Source organism: Rhamphochromis sp. 'chilingali' (assembly GCF_963969265.1).
Source record: "Rhamphochromis sp. 'chilingali' genome assembly, chromosome: 9".
In the NCBI taxonomy this organism is placed as follows: Eukaryota; Metazoa; Chordata; class Actinopteri; order Cichliformes; family Cichlidae; genus Rhamphochromis; species Rhamphochromis sp. 'chilingali'.
Window position 1 is genome coordinate 33,656,839 of NC_137936.1, and position 10,842 is coordinate 33,667,680.

Here is a 10,842-nt window from a genome sequence, read left to right on the forward strand (position 1 = left end):
GAGCCTAAACAGCATCATCAGCCTTAATTTAGATATCTCACTGCTGGCCTTGATCCAACCAACTGGATTTCAAAATTTCAAGTTGTTTTTTTTAACATTCCCCAGTTAAAAAGCTGAAAAAAATTGCTGTTGTTAATGATTGATAACAAAGGACTGGGTTGAAGTTTACTTAAATAAAGGTGCATATCTCCATGCTGTAGCAACAGCAAACCCTTGTTTGTTTGTTTTTAATCATCATATGATATCATATTTATCCACTTTAGTTTCACTTCATATATTTCAACATGCTGCATGAGTGGGACCCACCCCACAGTTTAAGAACCACTGATCTAAACTAAGAGTGACCACGAACAGCACAGACAGTTTTGCTACCCTGACTAGATGGCTACATGACAAAGTTCTCATCCCTGTCATGCGTTCATGCGTGCAGATGCCACGCATGAACGCATGACAGGGATGAAAAGGGAAAAAGGATGTGTTAAGGGTGTAAGTGGGACTGCGAGATGGCAAGTTATTGAGTAAGTTTATCCATGGCATCAGCTAGGAAGCTCACCAGGCTGCACCACAGAAAAATTACTTTGCTTGACTGTATTTTGTATGAAAGTGACCATCAGATTTAATTACTCATTAACTGAATGATCTGGAATGCCATTCGGGGTCATTCCAGTCCACTTTAACCCCTGGGATTCACAAGATTCCAATAAGGTTTTTTTTTTTTTTTTATTTGTCATACGTAAGAATTATTGGAATTCTTGTGGCACATACGTCACAGTTATTAATAATTAAGCTGACCACATCCATTTGATATTCCACAAAGAGAAGCGTTTTCATAATAGGCCAATTTACACACTTTCAAAACTGTTTTTGCTGGACAGAGTTAATGTTTTCGTGCTTCATGTGTCCAGAAAAATACAAATCTGAGATGCATTTTAGGACAGCTGGAAGATAATTTACTGCCAGAAGAGCATGAGATCATTACTGAATTAGCAAAGCTACCATCTATAATAATAACCACATATAACAGCCAGACAGTGTTGTGTTTGGAGAAATATGTGACTATCCTGCGCTCTCGTTTTCTTGGGGCAGTCTCTTCTCACAGAGGAGCTCATATATTTGTAACCTCCTCTTCACGTTTAGCCCCACATGGCAGCCTCTCCCTCATTCTCCCCTGGTAAGGGTCTAGGCCACAGAAGAAACACATACAATTTTGCGTGGGAGGAAGACTCAAATAGTTTTTGTCATAGAGGCTGACTAAGAAGGAGAGGAGCAATGGAGAAAAGAGGAAGGAGAAGGCAGCCACTGCCAAACACAACAGATGTTTGCTAGCTGCAGCTAGCAAATGGAAATCATTATGTCTGATTGGAGGGTTTGGCTGCCTGGACAAAAGCCCGACCGTGTCTGTGAGTGACATATTGGGCAACCTACTGGCTCTCAGATGGTATTTGTGATAAAGCAATCAGCTTCGAGGATTATAAAGGCCTCTCTACACCGCCTATCATTCTAAATCACTATAAAGTTTTGGGATTGTGTGTGGCAAGATCTTTATTTCTCCTAAATGCATGGATTCCTTTTTCACGCTAAAGATCCCCATCACGCAGACAGCAATGTCTACATGCCAGAGTCTGATAAGGTCTAAAACAAGATAATTACCTCAGACCTGTTGTTTTCAGTGTCATGTTTTCCATGCAGCTCTGCTACTGACCTGTGCTTTCTCTTCCATCACTCTAATCTCTTTTTCCCCTCACCCCTCCCCCTGCTCTCTCCTTCCTTTCTTTGCTTTGATGTTCCTCGTCAGTATCACTCCTCCTTTCCCACCATCCAACACCAGACACCCTGGTTAGCCCAGATTACAGGGTGGAGGATGAGATAAAAAAGTTGTCTGTATGCTAAAAGGAAAAAAATCAGACTTGTCCGTTTCTCGTTTTTATCTTTCCTGACATCTATTATGATCCATTTATGACTTTTCTGCTGCCATCTTAAAACCTAATATATGTATGAAGTGTAATTTGTGTTGCACTCTGCACCAGAAGATGACATGAAAATATTTCCAGTCACAATATCCTGTTTATTCTGGATAACACACACGGAAGCCAATGAGGAAAGAAAACTGGTCCATTCAAGCAGGCTTGTAAATCGTGGAGCTGTATATATGTAGATGATTTATAATCTGCCTCCCAATAAAAGGTCTCACATTTTTAAAGTTTAATCTTTTACCAGGTAGAGCAGCAAAGACCCACCAAAGGCTTCAAAATTTACTTAAAATTACTAAAAGCCTTTGTGGTCAGAGCTTTACGCATCTGTTATCTGTGTCATTCAACTCTGCTGTTGTCCAAAAGCAACAGACTTAAGCCATACTGTCACACATGTTGCACAAACAGTAGTCCTACGCTGCTTTAAATAGATATCCTATTTTCTTTTTTGTATTCCACATAGTACAGTGACATTAACGGCTTTCTATGGTTTCTATTCGTGAACTTCTTAAAGTTTGGCCTCCATCATTCTCTACATCCCTAATAATGCAAAGACTTATAAAAGGACAAGTGAGATTTCTTCCGTGGCTAGACTGCTACCACGGACCCCTATCCCCCTAACGCACCACAAATATCTCCTTATCACCAACCAGCCCCCACTCCATTTTGTCTACATAGTCCACTCAACCTCGACACCCTAATCTTGACCCCGGCCTTCACTGACCTGCTCCCCTAATCCTGACCTTTTTCTCCCCCGCTGCCTCTTATGCCCCTGGCCGTGTCAGTATAACGAATGCACCACCATTCTGAAACCCAGCACGCCGCCGAGCAGTGATGGATGTGCACATCACAGCCATGGTTTACAAAGCCTCTGTGAATACAGTGCAGCCACCCCAGATCCTGTCAGTTGAATCCCTCCACTCGGCCCTTAACAGTGAACACAGAGGGGCTCCCTGCTAGGAGCAACTCTTAAAATCTGATAGTAGAGTCTGTGGAAAACCTCATCCATAAATGTCAACTTCTCCGCTCTCTAGCCCCCACCGCTAACACCAACAGCAAGCAGGGAGAGTTTTAGTTCGCTCGAGCACAACTTTATGGGGGTCTTACACGGGAAAACTCTGGTGTGAAATTGAAGATGAATCGTCGTCACTTAAGAATGTGCTCAAGAGACGCACAGAGAATGATTGCCTAAGTTATTTGTGCTTTAAAATTCCTTTCCCCCCCACTTTGTCTCCTGGAATAGCACTATTCATTTCTCCAGCAACAGGCCGTTAAACTTTAAATCAAACAGGAGTCCTGGGGTAGTCAGATATATCACTCAAACAACAAAGCCTCCATCAATAACCCCTCACCTCTGCACGAACTGGCAGAATATTACATTGACTATCTATTTCATCCCATTCTTAACTCAACACACCCCTAAAGCTGTGCATCCGGACAGTAACCTGAGCTCTGTCATGATATTGCAACTCCCCTGACAGTGTTTATTTAGCTGTGTGTATGTGTGTGCACAGGAGTAGGAAGTGGTGGATCGAGGGGCAGCATCAGACACTAAGCTAGAGGATCAACCACCTGTGTGCTATCAAGGGCAGTTTGATAATCCTGCCCTGAATGTGCCCCCTTTGCCTCCACGCACACACCCACAACACACGCACAGATATGCTATTTGATCTCACTTCACTGGTTTACTCCTCTAAACACTGCTACATATCACTATAACTCTGCCCTAGAAACCCGCTGCTGATGATAAATGTGATTATCTAAGCAGTCAGGAGGTGCAGAGTACGCATTTGAGATCCATTTACATTGCAGGGTGTCATTATCAACTGCATTCAAAACATTTCTCATGTCTGATTTTGAAGTTCAAAAACCTCCAGCTCCTCCAGGCAGCAGTGAAAATAAACACTTGACTTCTGATGAGGGGGAATTTTTTTTTTCCATTGCATAATTCAAACGAACAGAGGCGCACGGGAGCAGGTGAAGACCTCAAGATGCAAATCAAGGGAATAGGAGTCTGACTGTAGTCTATAATTTCCTCATCAAGAAGAAAGACACACTGCCTAAAGAGCTCCTCAGGTCCAAACCACATCTCAACAGGTAATTAGACATCAGCCATTCCCTCTTTAACTGAACTTCCAGCAGGGTGTTTTTGAGCCTACCACGCAGGAGCCAACATGTCAACCGCACTCTGCACCCACAAACCACCATGACACTTAATTTGAAATTTTTCACTTGCTCCTTCCAACCTGTTTTAGCCATTTGCTCCCGCACACATTTCCAAAGGGGGAGCTCCATTGCCGAAATGTAGGTAAACCTATCCAACAAGGGAGCCCATTCTTTTGAAGGATCACTAAATTTCTAGTGTAATTTAATTCCCGCATGCCTCCTGTCCTGTATCACGGCTGCATGTCTCCAAGGTGCAACACCGCAGTAAGTAATGGTCGGGGGCTACACCTCTACTTGCCAGGCTGTTATTCTTTTACAGTACAGAAATCATAAAGGGACTCCACTCATAAATATACATGGTCCAGCTCTATAAAGACTGCACAGATGAGAATTATGGCTGTGCTGAGCTGTCTACATAAATTAAATCCCATAAAGCCTTGAACTAGGATGTCTATTGTTATAGTGAGGGTTAACAGGATACACTAGATTGTGTGGTAGAAAATGTGCATAAAGCAGCCAATTAAATGAAGGATTAAATGAAAAATGCTTTTAGGGGACAAAACAAAAGACCCTCTCAAACAAATCCCAAAAGTGATAAAGTAGAGGGTAACTAGGGAAATATTTCTGGATGACATAGACACTTGAGGATTATTTGCAAAGAAATATTAATTCTGGTTGAATTTGAAACCCAAAATCACAATTTTGTGTTACAAACTTAGAACCAGTGATTCAGGAAAAACTGGGGAAAAAAACTAAGAGCCTATGAACATTTTCAAAGTTGTAAGCTTCAGGTGTATTAGGGCACAGCATGGTGCTATAATGCAAACTGGTATCACCAGCACTTCTTAGCTGTGTGTTGTCCATAGTTGAGCAAGATTTTTGTTGAAGCATGAAACAACCTGTTAAAGTAATAGTGATCAGGGAATAACTAAAGTTTCTTTGTTTCTCTGTTTGGACCACAGACTGTATATAAAAGTAGAGACTGTTTCACTAACCCTCCACTGAACATTAGAGAAGCCAACATAGACATATTTCGCTTTTTGAGATCTGTCGTGAGGGCCTTCTTTAGGTACTGTAGATGCTTGTACTCTTATACGGGTTTAACCACAGAGTTTTGTGGTACCTCGCACAAGTCTAAGAGAGTTTCCAAAAAAAATAAATGTTGATGTTATCAAATCCACATGTCCACCCTGCTGATTCCTACATTCATGCTAAGAAACATCAAGTTGAACTTTTATTATGATTCCAGGCAGGTGAAGCAAATGGGTGTGAAGTCCACGGTCTGGACCAGAGTGGTGAACTGACTGAAGCGCTGATAATGAGTTTATAGCCATGTCTCCTTCTGTTCCTGAGCCAAGTTGATGCATGAGACCCAGAAGGTTCTTTGCAGAAGGTTATGATGACAAAGTTTGTGTGCAATGCTGTCATAATAAGAATGTGAATTTTTAAGTTAAGGTACAAAACATGAAGAACTTCCATCATAAAATTCCTGAGGTTTTGTGTTCATGAGAATGGGACGCACCCATCCGTCCATCCGTCCATCCGTCCATCCATCCATCCATCCACTACTTAACCCAGTCTAGTCTTAGCAGCAATGCCCTTAGGCCTCCCTCTCCTCAGCCACCTCCTCCAGCTCTTCTGATTGGACATCATGGCACTCCAAAACACTTGATCTGTGACAGACTCTAAAAACATAAGCGGACCAGACACAACTGACACAGGCAAAGAGGCACTAAAACAGGTAAAAATCAATTACTTACAAGCATTTATTAATTTACTTTGGAGCACAGAGTTTTGATATACCTGGTTTTAAGTAAAAGACAGGCTTGCTGCAACAAAGCTACAGATTTTTTCATCATCATAAAAGCAAAATTTGTGTTCTGTTGTTATAATCAGCTCTGCTAATAAAGACTGCGGATAAAGGTAGAAAAAAATCCAGGGAAAGCAGTAAAGGGTCCTTTGAACTATCATATCTCTTGCCCTTTTACCTCTTTCTGGCATTTTGTGGAAACGTGGAGACACATTGGTGCCTATCTTAAGGAGAAAATTTGGTATGTTTACTGCTATTAGAATTGGCCTAGAATTCACCTTCTACTTTGCAGACATTACATTGTTCGGTCTTGATGAAAGCATTGTGATGAACCACACAAGTGCATTCTGGATTTAGTTCCACATCACGTCCTCAGGCTCCACCCGGATAATCTGACACCACTTCCCTTCTTCAGGAGTGAAAGCAGGAATGAAATCTATCGTTTCCAGATCAGTGGAGGAGTGGGGGAGAAGCGGGAAGAATAGCGTGACCTTCTTTGATCCCCACTGAAGGTCTTCCTCATTCCCGCTTTCCCTCTGCACGACTCTTCCACCTCTTACACGCACGTTCTGCTCTGCCAAGCACCTGTCTGCAAGTATGAAATTAGAGAGAGAAAAAGATTCTGCGCTTTAGCCTGCACACAATGTCTTCTCTCACTTGCATGTTCTCTCTTCTTATCTCTCTACCCTTATCTGCTTCTCACCACATCTGTCAGCATCAATATCTCCAACTAACTTACAGACTTGGAGTTTCACAAAATAGAGGTAATGATGATTGCAATCAGGTAAGAGATATCCAGTCTAGAGGTGTTTAAAACCAAACAAACAGTCTTTTCAAAGGCTCCAAATAGAAATCCAAAGCTTGATGTAGCTGCAGCTTTCCTGTTTTTCTAATTCGCCCTTTTCCACTGAAAATTCAGTAAGATATTAAGACAACAATCCTTTTCTGGCTCTTTATCTCCCACCGAGTTAGAAGAAAAGCCAAAGGATGGTGAGGCTTTGTTTTTGCAGACTCAGGATCCTCACTCGCTCAAACAGTCAGGCTAAATAATTACTGCTGTTTGTGGCTGAAGAAGATAAAAAGTTGTAGACACAGCTGAACACAAAATTCTGTTAGATGAATCCACTGCAGCTGCAAATGCAAAATGACCATTTAGGACTGGAGGTGTGTTTGTCTGCTCTTAGACTACTTTGACTCTGTTGGCTTTGGTCTCAAAGCTGCAGTAACTGATGTTTTGGCCACTTGGAGGAATGAAAACAAGCTGTAAAAACAACACTGACATTATAACCTTGTAAAGTTGTCACTTTAAACTTTTGTTTGTAGGAGGTCTAACTTGTGCTGTGATGGCTAGTGATTAAATACCACACTTCCTTTCTTTCATCAAATACACTGTATAAAAAAAAATACAGTTTCAACTTTACACTGGCTTAAAGTAACTCATGGCACACATATATTAAAAGTAAACACAGCAAGGAAAACATATTCCTTTTCAGAGCACCCAAAGAGACAGTTAATGAAAGTGAAATACGCAGTAGTAGAAAAAAAGTGATTTGAACGATGAACCTTAAATCTTTTTGTTTTCTATTTACTGCTGCAAAATAACACAGAAAACGCTTAAAATGTGTAGAACACACAGGAGAAATGTGCCTAAAGTAGTAACTCTTTATTATCGATACAAATGCAGTTAATCATTAGTTTTTATTAATCTGAGGTTGAGGTGATCTGTTGTAATTTGGCGTTAGGGTATATAAATACAACTAAATCGAATTTAAATGAAGTGAACATCAGAAATGTCACCAGATATCTTGTAGCAAGTTTGTTATTTAATTCCACGTCATACCTAATACTAAATTAACATTTCTTTGTTTAATTAGATGACTCAGGACGACTATCAATAGGTTCTGCAACTCAACCCATCAGTCTCATCTCTATATATCCAGCACTGCTGTTTTTTAATTTCTCCCTTAAAATTTCATGCTGCTTGTACCAGCACATCTGGAGTTTCACCATGACAAATTTGTAGAGACCAAACATCAGATTAGTTTTCCCACTACAATCCACAGATCAAACAGATGTTTTCCACGGAAGAATAACCAGTCTAAGTTTGAAAACAGTGCGTAAGGTAATGATATGACTAGGAGCATGTCCTTCATTTCATTATTTGGACTGTAAATTTACCCCTCAAGGCCAGCTTAGAGTTTCACTGTGAAATCCTAACACTTTTCAGGAAATCACTATCCTCTGGCATATCACTATGTACCTACTCAAAAGCATGTAGATTAGGCACTGTCTTTTTCTTTTTTTTGAAATAAACTAGCACAATTGTAGATTGTAGCCACACCTTCTGCTTCTCCAATGTGGCTCCCTGCAACTTCTTTCTTTCAAAATTACATTTTAGGTTCAAAGGTTTTGGTGCTCAAGGATATAAAGCACACATGTCAAATGCACATAATGGGATTTCCAGGGAGTGATCTACAGTTAGGTCCATAAATAACTAGGCAGAAACAACTTTTTTTGTTCTGTACATTACCACAACAAATTTTAAATGAAACAACTCAGATGCAGTCAAAATGCAGACTTTCAGTTTTATTTCAGTGGGTTGAACAAAAAGATTCCACAAAAATCTGAGGAACTAAAGCATATTCTTGGCTTTCTTGGATAGGTACAGTGAAGACTGACAGGAAAGCACAGGGAGAGGTAGAGAGGGGAAGACATGTGGCAAAGGGCCACAGGTCAGAGTCAAACCTGGGCGAGCTGGCTAGCCATACGGCATATTGTCACCCCATTGAGCTAAATTGGAGCCCTGGAAAGCATTTTAAAACTATCCCTTAATTCTCAAAAGTAATTGGACAATAACTGAATAACTGAAAATAAAATGTTTATTTTGAATACTTGGTTGAAAACCCTTTGCTGGCAATGACAGACTGAGGTCTTGAACTCATGGACATCAACAGATGGGTTTCCTCCTTTTTGATGTTCTGCCAGGCCTTTTGCTGTTTGTTTGAGTTGAGTTGAGAAATACTTTTATTTGTCAGTTGCAGATGCCCACAACTGAGATGACAGACCTTGCCGACCATACATACAATACACAAACATCACATTGGGGAGACAGGTCAGGCTAGGCAGCATAAAGGGAAAACAATGAAATGTGTAACACAGAAGGGCAGTTCAGGAGAAAAAAAGAATTTCTGCTCATACCGATCCCCAAAAGGTTTCAGTTTGTGGGCCTTGCTCTCTGTTACACTTCTTTGCTTTAATAAACTCCTAGGTTGCTTTGGCTGTATGTTTTGGGTTATTGTCTATCTGTATTATTAAAGGCCGCCCGATCGATTTGACTGTATTTAGCTGGATTTGAGCAAACAGTATGTCTCTGAACACCTCACAATTCATTTGGCTGCTTCTGTACTATGTCATATCATCAGTAAACACTAGTGTCCCAGTGCCATTAGCAGCAATGCACAGCCAAGCCATCACACTGCCTCTGCAGTGTTCTACAGATGATGTGGTTTGCTGTTCCACGCCTTCTCCATACTTTTCTCATCATTCTGGTAGAGGTTGATCTTGGGTTCATCTATCCAAAGAATGTTTTTCCACAAGTGTGAAAGCTTTTTTAGATTTTTTTTAGTGCAGTCTAGCCTTCTATTCTTGAGGCTTATGAGTGACTTGCACCTTGAGTGAACCCTCTGTATTTACTTTTATTGAGTCTTCTCTTTATGGTAAACTTGGATATCAATATATCCTTTAGTGTTGTTCAGTGGTTGGCTGTTGTAAAGGGGTTTCTCTTCACCATGGAAATGATTCTGTGATCATCCACCATCGTCGTCTTCCGTAGACATCCAGGTCTTTATGAATTGCTGGGTTCACCAGTGCTTGCTTTATTTTTCAGGATGTAACAAATTGTAGATTTTGCCACTCCTGATATTGTAGCAATTTCTCAGGTGTGTTTTTTCTGTTTTCACAGCTTAAGGATGGCCTGTTTCACCTGCACGGAGAGCTCCTTTCACTGATTGTTGTCTGTTCACATCAAAACCTTCCAAATGCAAGCACCACACCTTCAACTCCAGCCCAGTCTTCTTAATTGATAATGACATAATGAAGGAATTGCTCACAGCTGCTCAGGAAATAGCCCTTGAGTCAGTTGTCTAATTACTTTGGTCCCTTTTAAAAGAGGGTTGCACATGCTGAAACTAAACCCTTCATTCAATTTGAACGTGGATACTTTCAAATGAAAGCAGAGAGTCTACACATTATGTTCATGTACATTATATAACTATAGGTTGATTTTGTTTAGTAAATAGGTTAAAAATAACTTGTTTCAGTGTCCAAATATATTTTGAGTTTACTGTAAAAATGGTAGTTGTTCAGTGTTTCAGGGCTTCATAAGGAGACTAACCTGAGGTGGTGGTTGGCTAAATTTAACTTATGAAAGGTTTTTGCTTTTTATGACCAGAGTTAGAAAACTCATTGGGCACATGGTATATCTACATTTTACCTTTCCCTACAGCATTTGGGGTCTTCAACAACTCCTGATAAAATATCTGGCTGCTCAATACTTGTAGAATTTTTAGTTGCTAAGTTTGACTGACTTTATTTCTGAAACTCTTTGGTGATGACTAAGTACTGGTCATATTTTAGAAAAGAAAACACTATCTAAAGCAGACCACCATCACAAAATTGCTGCTGTTACCCCCAGATGAGATATCTGTGGTCGCAATCAGCTCTCACCTCAGGCAGCCTTTTCATGTCTTTCTCTAATCTCTCATACTGGGACCAGAAGCCCTTGCAGAGACCTTAACTGGAATGTGACAAGTCATGAGACTGCAAATGCTACATCCCTCCCTCCCACTCTATTTCTCTCTTTCATTCACACACCGGAAAACAGCTATAAACTGAAGG